Here is an 11229-nt window from a genome sequence, read left to right as displayed (position 1 = left end):
CTTATTTTAGCCCTCGGCCGGATCGTCGAAACAATCGAGTACGTCGTCAAAGCGTGGCGCAACCAAGACGATGAAACAAGGAGAAACATGCACCATCGAGGTTGTCGACAGTGCAACCGGCAGGCCGCTGGAGCCCCGCAAGAACGCCACCAAGTTTGTCAACCAATGCGGAGCCATTGTTAGAGACAACGTCTCGATCACCGTCCAGGAGTGGAATAAGCCAAAGAAGGCACGAATTGCTGGTTTCACTTTTGTCGATAAGAGAACAAAAAAAGATTGCTTCAAAAAGCTTATGGAACATTTTGTTCTACCTCCGGAATACAACAAATTCGATGAGGAGGGTAACAAGATTGAGGAAAACAAGGAGAGGAGGAGGCTAGTCAAACAGTTCGCTCTTCATAAGATGGCCGACGCATTCCGGAAATTCAAGCAAAATCTAGCCCATGACTTTGTCAAGCAGAACAAGACTCCGGATTTCAAAGGACAATATGAGAAACTGAAACATGATTGGCCAGAATTTGTGAAGCAAAAGAAATCGGAGCAGTTCATTCAAATATCGAAAAAAAATAAGGAAAATGCGGCTAAGAAGGAGTACAATCATATTATGGGGCCAGGAGGGTATCGCCTTTGGGAGCCTAGGTGGGAGAAGATGGAGAACGAGCTGAGGGCGCGAGGAATCCGTCCAGGTACGGAGGGATGGGACCCAAGGGCCAAAAGCTGGTGGTACGGGCATGGGGGAACGCTGAACCCGGAGACAGGGGACTGTGTTTACCGGGGCAAAATAATTAAACCCACCCAAGCCCTTATTGACGCAATGAGGGATGCTCAAGAGGGGAAGATCAAGTTCAACAGAGAGAACGACGCGCTGACAAAAGCCCTTGGGAATCCTGAACACGGAGGACGTGTACGAGGCATGGGCCACATTCCGTGGAAAATAGGGTTCCCCCAGAACGATGACCCGTACGGTTACAGAAGCCGGAAGAGAAAGATGGATCGGGAAGCAGATGTTGTGGCGCGGTTGGCATCGGAAATGGATGTGATGAAGAAAACCGTGAGTGTACTAGTAGCCGAACGAGATGCAGCTCGGGCGCAGCATGAAGATCATCCAGCGGATCTCAGAAGCCAGCAGCGGAGAAGCAGTGTGGCTTCCACGGAGGCCCCACCGGCTGGTGCAGATGCACCGACGATCGAAATTACTGCACCGGAGCCTCTGGTGGTCGAAATTACTGCACCGGAGCCTCTGGTGGTCGAAATTACTGCACCGGAGCCTCCTCGCTACCCCGTGGACGATATAAAGGAGATGAAAGAATGTCATCTGTATTATCCTATCGGGAACATGTCCGTGAAGGTAGCCATCGGCAGTGCTTTACCATGTTTACCTGGAGCACTCCACCACAACACCCCCATTCAAGATGGCTCTGCTCGTGTCACGGTGGAGGACATAGTCCAAGGGTTTGAGGACCTGGAGATTGACATTGCTACACCTGAAGGGGAGAAAAGACTTGGAGATGTCAAGCGCCATTTCATTCTATGGCAAAAGAAGTTTATCAAGTTTCCAGGCGAGGCGCCAAGGACAACAAGTCCACCCCCCTACGGTGGTGGCGGTTCACCTACACCTCCGTCACGTCAGCCGACGCCCCCCAGTCCACAACGTCCGGCGGGTGATCAGACGCCGCCCCCCAGTCCTCGTCCGGCGGGTGATCAGACGCCGCCCCCCAATCCACCTCCGGCAAAGAAGCAGAAGCAGTCCTGGATTATTAACCCGGACCCTTATGTACCTAAGACCACAAAGGTACCGGAGCCATCATTGAAGCCTCTCCCCACAAGGCCTTGGGAACGTAGTGCCGAGGAAACTGCCGCGGCCGCGGCTGCTGATCATGAGAAATGGAAGGCGGACTGCAAGAAGAAAAGAGAGCCCAAGCCCAAGCCAGTATTTTCTGATGAGCAAAAGAAGTGGGCTAAGTCATTTTTGAGCACACCGTCCCAAGCCGCGAAGAATCTGCCTGACGACTATGCACGTGAACTTCGTAGGCAGGCACTCATGTTGAAGGAGAAGAAAGAGCGGGCGGAAAACCAGGAGAACAAAGCCTTGGAGGAGGCCGAGAAAACGGAATTAGAAAGTAAAAAAAAAGCGGGAAACGAGTTGCCTAGCTCGGGGAACAAAGTAAACAATCGATTGCCCCGCTTATAGTGAAAGCCGCCGGTCCGGATGACCCCGATATCATAGCAGCTGCGGCAGCACATGGATTGACTGTAACGAGTGCCAGAGAACAAGCGGCCAACTTAGGTATTACTCTTCGTGAACTGTTAGGCCTTGATGAGGCGCCAGTGAAGGAGGTAGTAATTACATATGTGAAGAATGGGCCTCTCGTCGAGCCTGCGCAGGAAGAGGATCTACCTCCACAAATGAAAGGTCTGCTGAAATGGTACAAGGGTTACATAAAAAATAAAAACGCCAAAGAATATATTTATGCGGAAGTTAGATATGAGCATCACTTCAAACATTACTATGTACAAATTCATCTGAGTGAATTGTTCCAGCTTTTCAATCTGCGCGAGCTCGACAAATCTATCATCAGTTGCTACGTTCTGTAAGTGATTTATTTCTACCCCATCTCGTTCATATTGCCTGCACTATATATATGTCCTAACTATATTGTTCTGTCCGCTATTATACATGCAGAATGAAGATTAAGGAATGCAGAGTAAGGAACATCCATGATGTTGGGTTCATTGACCCACACATCGTTAATGGATATGTGTTGGAGCATCACCCCGCCGACATGGAGGCAGACCTGTGGCAGTTTCTTACAAAGCAGGAACTCAAAAGTGATATTCTATTTCCTTACCATTTTGGGTGAGTGTTTCTGTCTTGAGCACATTCTCTTTTGTTTACTCCATGCATGGTATGTGGCCGGCTAATCGATGAGTTATGCATGACGTACTGTGCATGTATCGTGTCCGCAGGTTCCACTGGATTCTGCTAGTAATTAAAGTTGACACCTCAGAATGTCTCGTCCACGACTCTCTGAATAAGGATCCAAAGCTTTGGGTCGACATGAGAAGAATGCTGCAGAAGTAATTATTTTTATTCATTTGCGCTCTATATCGATCGGCCTATTTCGTTCATTTCCTAATATCAAGTAACTAATAACTCTCTTGTTCATTTAATTTTCTTTGCCTCGTAGGGTTTGGAGACGGTTCGTAGATACAAAGGTCGGTGAATTCAAAAAAGAGCTAGAATTCAAAAGGGCAAAGGCTAAGAATGGTGAGGATATTCAGCCAGCGGGGACCAATCTATGTGCATACTATGTCTGTGAGATGATCCGGAGATACACCTCTGAGCGGGTTCCGAGTGATACCAATGCTCAGAGGAATAACCTCCGGATGATGCTTAGTCCAGAAGCTCGCTTCCGACCACTTCAAGAGGAACTAGCTGGATGGTTCAGGAGGGAAGTCCTCCATCCTAAAGGAGAACACCATTACGAGGACGTAGAACTTTATATGCATTAAATTATGTATGGAAACTTGTTCAAAATTGTATATGGTCATCCGATGATATTAAATATATATTGTATATTCCTCTTGAATTCTTTTTGGTTCTAATTTCAAATTTGTTTGAAATTGTACATTCATATGCATGTATGTAGTACCGTAGAATATGTGAAACTCCTTCAAAATTAAAATAAAGCACAAAAGAAATAAAACAATACAAATTAAACAGAAAACAGGTTTAGGGGGGGGGGGCTAAAACCCTAAACCTGCGGCGGCCTTTAGTCGCGGTTGGCCAGAAGAACCGCGACTAAAGGTCCTCCGCCTCGACGGCCGCCTGGCGCCCACGTGGACGGGCCTTTAGTCGCGGTTCTTAAGCAACCGCGACTAAAGGGTGGGGCCTTTAGTCGCGCCCGTTCGGTCGCGGTTGCGCAACCGCGACTAATGGCAGTTGCGAACCGCGACCAAAGGCCCTTTTTCCACCAGTGTGAATTCATCAAACAAGGTGTTACCTCCCCCGGGAGGGCCCTAAACCTGGGTACTTCACGTATCCGCGCTCTGGCGCAATCCCTGCGGGTGCTGAATCTGCAGAGCGCTGCCCCAACACCTATCTTAGCCACCCCGTGGCATATGCCTTCTGCAACACCATGTCAGTAACTGACGGGTACTACCATTCCATACCCGCACCCGCCAAGTGAAACTTTTATCCGTCGGGTTACCCGTATATGCATGCGGGTAGGAGGTCGCGTCGCGCGCTTCATATCTTGCATTCTAAGACCCGTGTCGACAAGGGAGCCTATGAGTTGTCTGCCGTGTAGGCGGGGGCCGGCTCTAACTGAGACCATGACACGTGGTTTGCAGCCTACACGCGGCGGCGGGTTCTGTTCACAAAGGCCAATCTCTGCCCACGCAAATCGACACCCCATACGACTTTTTGAGAATGCTTCTTGCCACAGGTAATTTCGACTAGCCCTTCTTGGTTCTAGATTCGGGGCCGGCGTCCGCGGCTCCGTCCCGTCTCCGCGAGGTGCGTGTGAACAATGCCTCTCTCTTCATCTCTCTGGTTGCTTGTGTGTTGGATGGTTGGTTCCTATTTGCATGATAATTGTTGGACTACTACTCCTGCTGGTCGCAACCGTAAACAAGCTCAAAGCTCACACCAGCCCACCTCCCTCATTCCAATAGAGGAGAAGGAGAAGGAAGAGGCTCCCTCGAGTGAAGAATATCTCATTCTTTTACCAATAGAGGAGAAGGAGAAGGAAGAGGCGCCCTCGAGTGAAGATTTGTTAAGTGGGCGTGGTCGGAGGCTCCTTCAAAAATCCATGATAGTTGTGCATGTGGTAGGCGCGAGAGAAGGGTGGCCGTTGCCGCCTTTCTCTAGCGTAACGGAGAAGAAGCAGATGAGTCACGGAGAAGATGGTATTGTTCGATGACAACTAGAGCATCACCGTTTGCTTGGTCCCGGAAGCGACGGTATTTTTCAGCGGTAACACTTTCATTACCGCGCGTGGCCGCTGAGACAATGTAATGCCAATGCGTGTCCTCGTCCTGGTATCGTAAGGCCGACACGTGTTCTCGTCCTCGCCCTTTTAAGCTGTTGGACCGAGGCCCAGGAGTAGTTGATGGCTTGGCCTGGCCCAATAGATACGAGTTCGCAGAGAGATTTTTAAAAAGGTCTTTACGGTTTTTAAATGTTTGTGCATTTAGAAAATGTTCACGGTTTAGAAAATATGTTCGCATATTAAAAAAAGTCTTCAGAATTTTGAAAACGAATGTCCGGGAAATGAAAAATGTTCATGATTTTGTTACATAGTTCGTCTATTAAAAAATGTTCATGAATCTGATTCGCCTCCGCCACCCAGTGCCTCTGAAAGCCGGTGTGATGTACCTGACAATCGACCCGACAAAGACCGAGTCCGGGGAGATCTGATACCAGCGATGCGAAGAGGGGAAGAAGAACCACCAGTGTGGGAAGAGGATTTGCCGGCGATGCGCCGGTTGGAACAGCCACAGACACAACCAGCTGGATCCCCTTCCATTTGATGCGGTGATGTGGCAGGGCAGCCAGTCGGAGCCTTCAATGCGGTGCAGCCAGTTGGAACAGCCACAGACACAACATGTTGCTTTTGGTCTGCCGTTGCTTCTGGATGCTGCCACGTTGCTCTTGGATCTAAAGATACTTGATGACCTTCATACTTTCGCGTAGGTGATTTGGAGGAGATAAAAAAAAATCACTTGCTTACAAAAATTGACTTAACTAAGAGAAAACGGTTCATCCCTAAACAAGTGATTTTTTTGGAGAATCTCCAAATTAGCTAAAGGAGGAGGTCGAAAAATCACTTGCTTTACAGTCGAACACGAACACCATGCAGCTTAGAAGTGAAGAAAAAAAATGGGATAAAGAGAGACCAGATCAGATGTGATTTGGAACGTGAGCTGCCGCACGCGTGGGTTGGCATGCTGCTGCAGCCACGCCTTGTTCCGCTCCAGCTCCCAGCCCACCACGGCAGGGAGCGGCGGGGCCGGCGGAGCGCGCATTTGCGTCGGGGAGGTCGGGCCGGGGCGGCTCATTAGGGTTTAGGGTTTAGGTCCTTCGCTCGCGTGATGCGGAGGACCCAAAGGGAGATGGCGGCGGGGCATGCTCTCCACTCTCTGCCGAAGCTGTTTTGGACGGTGATGGAAGAGTTTGGAAACATGGGCGCGAGCAGAGCAGTAGTACTACTGTAGTAGTACCACTTCAAGCCTTGGAGGGGAAGGAAGGTGGTGCAACAAGGATGGGACGGCGGGACGGGCCCTTGTGCCACGCGGCGGGACCTGGCCGTGCTTGAGAATGGCTGCCTGCCAGTGCCAGTAGATAGCAAGTTGCTCGTCTTGTTCGTCAACGCTGCAGCCCGAGTAGTCCATTCGTCTCACACTACGTGCAGCAAGCAACATCTAGAATATGCCAGTAGAAACCGCTGCTTCCCCTCACTCTTCTGTGCACGGGTCTCGCTGCACCCCCTCCCTCCCTCCTCATCTTCACACCTTCCCAGAGCTTGGCGCCGCCGGCCACCTCGGCTCAGCATGTATCGCACCTGCGAGGTTCAGCTTTACCAGGGGCTTTCTCGAATTCGATTCTTATTCATCGAATTCGATTGTTTTTCAACGAATTCATTTCTTATTCATCGAATTCGATTGTGAATTCATCAAACAAGGTTTACCTCCTCCGGGAGGGCCCTAAACCTGGGTACTTCACGTGTCTGCGCTCCGGCGCAATCCCTGCGGGTGCCGAATCTGCAGAGCGCTGCACCAACACCGATCTTAGCCACCCCGTGGCATATGCCTTTTGCAACACCACGTCAGTACCCGACGGGTACTACCATTCCATACCCGCACCCGCCAAGTGAAACTTTTATCCGTCGGGTTACCCGTATATGCATGCGGGTAGGAGGTCGCGTCACGCGCTTCATATCTTGCATTCTAAGACCTGTGTCGACAAGGGAGCCTATGAGTTGTCTGCTGTGTAGGCGGGGGCCGGCTCTATACCAGAACACCAAGACTTCCTGAATCTTCCAAATGTGGCTCATGATTCCCATCTGTTCGAACTCTCTATATATCAAACCAGTCAATATTAGAGGCAATGCTTCTTTTAGCAGAAAAAACAGTAAAGTTGAAAAAGGGAACAAACCTTCTTCAAGGGCATCTTCAACTGAGTGAAAGAACTGGATGAGCTCACACTACTTGGCTGAATCTGCAAAAAATCAGCTGTGTCAAGGACATTTCTTCATTAAAGAATTACCAAAGCTCTAGAATTCTCAATATTGAGCACCACATAATCTTTAAGCAGTCACCCTGCTGTCCAGCATTTTACTGCAGCTCTCTACTACAGCAACGACTAACAATATTACAAGAGCTATCAAGACTAAATTTATCACGAACTGCTTGTTTTCAGTGAATCACCACACTCCATAGTAGACACTAGGTGAATCTGGACACTATTAGGAAACACTAGGTGGATCACCACACTTATTAAACCAACACGCCATGAATATAGCTAAATTTGCACATCACATCAAAGTTTAGAACAAACCTAAGCATTTACCACCCTGAATCTACAGCTAGCAGAGGCGAGCCATGCAACGCCTCCTACAAATTTGCCGCCGAGGGCGGCGGCAGCGGCGGCTTGTAAACAAGTGGAGTTGTGCCCCTCGTCCGAGAGGCAGCAGCCGAGCAGTCAGGCGAGGCGGCGACCAGCGCTCGGTCCACCGGTATCTGGCTGCTAGCGTCCGACCACCCTAAACCCGAGGTCCTACTGAAAACGGGTTGGAAGAACGAACATACCCGGGGTCGTTTGAATCTCCTGGCCTTAGCTGGTCGCAGCGCCTGCCCAATCCCTCCGGCCAGCCTTCGCCGGGCGTCGCTTGGATCTGGTTTCTCTCTCCGGGCAGCCTTGCTTTGATTCCGAGTCTGAACCATTGAAGATATAGGTAGGATGTATATGCGTGCATAGGGTTTCGGGCAGCCTTAGCAGCAAATGCGATTTGACTGCTCGAGTAGGAGCCGGCGGCGGCGGCCAGAACTTCCATAAGTGCTTGAGGCGACTGCGAACACGCGTCTGGTGAGGAAGACGGGGTTGGGGAGGTGAGTGTGTGTCTATGGCTGGTGGGCCAAGGCGAGTTGCCAGGTTTTGGACAGGGTTTGGTGAGGCTAGGGTTGCTCTCTTTATGTCACGCCTATAGCTGGCCAGATGGGCCGTTTTTTTTTCGGGCCGGCCCGTGAGCACGCCGGCACGGCCCGCCTTGGGCCAGGCACGACACGGGCAAAACGGGCCGGGACCGGCACGCGGCATGCCCTGGGCCAAAATGCTCAGTGCGTCAAATAACAGGCTGAAAATATACGGCCCACCGTGCTAAACGGGCCAACGTGCCGGCCTGTTTACTAACTGGGCCGTGCCTGGTCCTGGGGGCGCAGCACGCGGGCCGGCATGGCACGGCCAGTATCCATTTGTTTAAAATATTCATATAATAATTTTTAATATAAAATAAAATCGGTATTTTATTTATATTCAAATACTTTTTATTATATTTATCTTCATATAAGAGTATGTTTTTATGAAATACATATGTTGGTGGGGTCGCCGATGGAAGAGCGCCAGCCAGGGCCACACCAGCGTGTGCGTTGCCGGCGAGCTCCAGCAGATCGGAGAATATGTTTTTATGAAATACATATGTTGGTGGGGTCGCCGATGGACGTGCGCCACCCAGGGCCACACCAGCGTGTGCGTTGCCGGCGAGCTCCAGCAGATCAGTGGTGTCCGGGAAGAAGAGGTCGTCCGTCGTCGTCACGGAGATCGACAACCTTGAGTGCCCCCCAATGAAATGCATATGTTGGTGGGGTCGCCGGTGGACGCGCGCCAGCCAGGGCCACACCAGGGTGTGCGTTGCCGGCGAGCTCCAGCAGATCGGTGGTGTCCGGGAAGAAGAGGTTGTCCGTCATCATCACGGAGATCGACAACCTTGAGTGCCCCCCATGTGTGACGCCATAGCTGGTGCTTTTATGAGCGCGTGCGTTGCCGGTGAGCTCAAGCAGCTTGGTGGTGAGGTACTCGAGGACGGTCGCGAGGTAGATGGGGGCGCCGGAGCCGACGCGCTGCGCGTAGTGGCCCTTCTTGAGGTAGCGCCCGATGCGGGCGATTGGGAACTCGAGGCCAGCGTTGCACATCACGCTCCCTTGCGCACACGCGTGCCGGCACGGCACAGCTCGTATCTATTTATTTAAAATATTCATATAATAAATGTTGGTGGGGTCGCCGATGGACGCGCGCCACCCAGGGCCACACCAGAGTGTGCGTTGCCGGCGAGCTCCAGCAGATCGGTGGTGTCCGAGAAGAAGAGGTCGTCCGTCATTGTCACGGAGATCGACAACCTTGAGTGCCCCCCCAACGAAATGCATATATATGTTGGTGGGGTCGCCGGTGGACGCGCGCCAGCTAGGGCCACACCAGCGTGTGCGTTGCCGGCGAGCTCCAGCAGATCGGTGGTGTCCGGGAAGAAGAGGTTGTCCGTCATCATCACGGAGATCGACAACCTTGAGTGCCCCCATGCGTGACGCCATAATGTACTTGGGGTTACTGGGGAGTACTATCCCCGAGGAGCTGGTGCTTTTATGAGCGCGTGCATTGCCGGTGAGGTCCAGCAGCTCGGTGGTGAGGTACTCGAGGACGGTCGCAAGGTAGACGGGGGCGCCGGAGTCGACGCGCTGCGTGTAGTGGCCATTCTTGAGGTAGCGCCCGATGCGGGTGATGGGGAACTCGAGGCCAGCGTTGCACATCACGCTCCTGGCGCCGGTGAATCTCGTCGTCCACAGTCACCAGTGTTTTTTCAGCGGCGTCTAGCACCCTTGTTTAAAGGAAAAGAACTTCAAATGAGAAGCAGCGAAGTGGGAAGGAAACAAAAACAAACCTCCAAGTTTTGAACCAAGTGGCGATCTTGTTTGGACACAGAGAGAGGGGGTCAGGGGGCAGTGTTAGGGTTGTTTGTAAAATGCCAATATGAACGAAATGATCGATCACATTCAGCGAAATACAAGTCAATGAATAGTAGAGTTACAATCCCAATTGTCGACAAAACGAATTGGGCAGCAACATCCCACACGGAGTAACAGGACTTTAACAACTCCCATGGAGTAACAGGTGTAAAGAAGGGGGTATCTCAAGGAGTAACAGTACTACATTAGGTGGTAACTGGCACAAAAGAGTAACAGATCCACTTTTAAAAGTAACAACCCAAAAGGGGTACTCGAGGACGGCCGCGAGGTAGACGGGGTGATAATAAAGTTTGGATCGAAAGTAGCGCATCATTGGGCGCCGTCCAAGCTACGGGCCACCCTTCGACAAGCGTGAACAAAAGGTTGGTTACATGTGCGTCTTGCAACACCGGCTTGGGCTCGCTAGGCCATGTGATAGATAAAATGCGCTGAGCTGCGTCTCGAGAGGTAGGAATGGATGGAACGGCTAGTTTCCACTAGAATCACTGTACCAGACAAGTTGTGAGAGGGCAAATTTGACAATTTTGACTTGTGGACGAATTCAAATCACAGAATGAATTGCACCTAAAAAAATTTCACGCGGCTGACCTTTTTGAGTGGCGCCCGACACGCAGGCGCCACATCCTACGGTGCAGCGCCTAGCTCTGGGGCGTTGCACATCTGTCCATCGTGGCAGCCCCGGGGCTCGCACCCAGCAGCGCAGCGCCTCCGAGCTAGGCGCCACACATGTAGTGTGCAGCGCCTAGCCCTTAGGCGCTGCACTGTGACTTAGATGCAGCCCCCGCGGCCCTTTCCTCCCCCACCCACCCCATTGTTCCAGCAGTAGTTAGAGAAGCAGCGGCGGCGGTGGCCCTCTCCTCTCCCCCTCTACACCCCCTCTCAAGAATGAAGCGGATCTGAAGTTTTTGGCGTTGAGTTCTTCCCTAATACCTCGTACAAGATAAACTCCTCCGATCCCTTTCTTTTTCTCCGTAAATTCGTTCACATTTGTCTCATTTAGTCAAGTTTTGGTGGAACCCTTGATTTGCTTGGATTTGAATTTTATATGATAAATTGAAATAGTGTGGTGTGATTTAGGATTTGTAGTCATTGTGGAACCTAGATTGTTCAAGTTTTGGTGGTACCCTTGTGTAGATTTGTAATATTGATATAGATTTGTGTGATTAGGATTATGATTTGTAAGGGATCCTTTTATTGTTTACTGATTGTTGA

The 11229-nt window shown here is 51.0% G+C and overlaps 1 long non-coding RNA gene across 1 annotated transcript; it reads right to left on the bottom strand.

Moving 5' to 3' along the window:
• Window positions 1-6613: 6613 nt before the first annotated feature.
• LOC119368806 lies at window positions 6614-8141 on the bottom strand. The gene is made up of 3 exons (XR_005176737.1): window positions 7813-8141; window positions 7160-7222; window positions 6614-7080 (listed from the first exon to the last, which is right to left on the bottom strand). It is a non-coding gene; the product is annotated as an uncharacterized LOC119368806 (long non-coding RNA).
• Between the last annotated feature and the right edge of the window lie 3088 nt (window positions 8142-11229).

This window comes from Triticum dicoccoides, chromosome 2B, assembly GCF_002162155.2.
Source record: "Triticum dicoccoides isolate Atlit2015 ecotype Zavitan chromosome 2B, WEW_v2.0, whole genome shotgun sequence".
Lineage (NCBI taxonomy): Eukaryota > Viridiplantae > Streptophyta > Magnoliopsida > Poales > Poaceae > Triticum > Triticum dicoccoides.
Note: the sequence above shows the minus strand (reverse complement) of the source record. Positions and strands in the feature narration are given on the sequence as shown.